This window comes from Eimeria tenella, genomic scaffold (assembly GCF_000499545.2).
Source record: "Eimeria tenella Houghton genomic scaffold, Eth_scaff2927, whole genome shotgun sequence".
Taxonomy (NCBI): domain Eukaryota; phylum Apicomplexa; class Conoidasida; order Eucoccidiorida; family Eimeriidae; genus Eimeria; species Eimeria tenella.
Window position 1 is genome coordinate 1,343 of NW_013542804.1, and position 878 is coordinate 2,220.

Here is an 878-nt window from a genome sequence, read left to right on the forward strand (position 1 = left end):
AGCTCGAGGTCTGCTGCTCCCCAGGTGGCGGGCAGCAGCGAGGTTTTGCGGCCGCCCGCTGCTGCTGCTGCTGCTGCTGCTGCTGCTGCTTGCTGCTGCTGCTGCTGCAGCTCATCAGCCAAGTCTGCAGCAAGATAAGCCTCCTCGCTGCCCCTAAAAGTCCTTATGTCCCCGATGGCCCCAAAGCCCCCCCGCGCGTTGTGCGTGAGGCAAAACGCAAACGCCAAAGCCTGCACGCAAACCCTAAACCCTAAACCCTAAACCCTAAACCGTAAACCCTAAGTACCCAAGCCCTGAGCGCGAGCAGGGCCCCAGCAGCTCTTCCGGGGGCAGCAGAAAGCCGGCAGCAACCTGCTGCAGCGGGGAGCTCCCCGGCCTCGCAAGCGCGGGCTGAGGGTTTAGGGTTTAGGGTTTAGGGTTTAGGGTTTGGCACCTGGTAGACGGAAGCAGCAGCGCATCCGACGCGCATGCGCTGCTGAAAGAAGCGGACAATGAATCTTGCTTCGGAGCCGCGAGCAGCAACAAGAAGTTCCCGGAGAATTCCTTTCTTTTTCAAATGTGCTGCTGCACCGCAGCAGCAGCAGATTTGCTGCAGCCGCTGCAGCACGCGGTGTACAGACAGCCGCGCGGGCGCAGCCAACGGCCGCACGCGACAGCCCAGCTTTTCTGCTGCCAACCCCAAGTCCCCTTCTTTCTTCAGTTCTGCAGCAGCACAAACACCTGCTGCTGCTGCTGCTTCTGCTGCTGCTGCTGTTGGCTCGGTAGCAGCGAAAACGCGGCGGAGAATGGTGCAGCTGGCGCCGCAGCAGCACACACGCAGCTGCTGCTGCTGCTGCAGCGAGGTCAGCAGCAGCAACAGCAGCAGCAGCAGCAGCAGC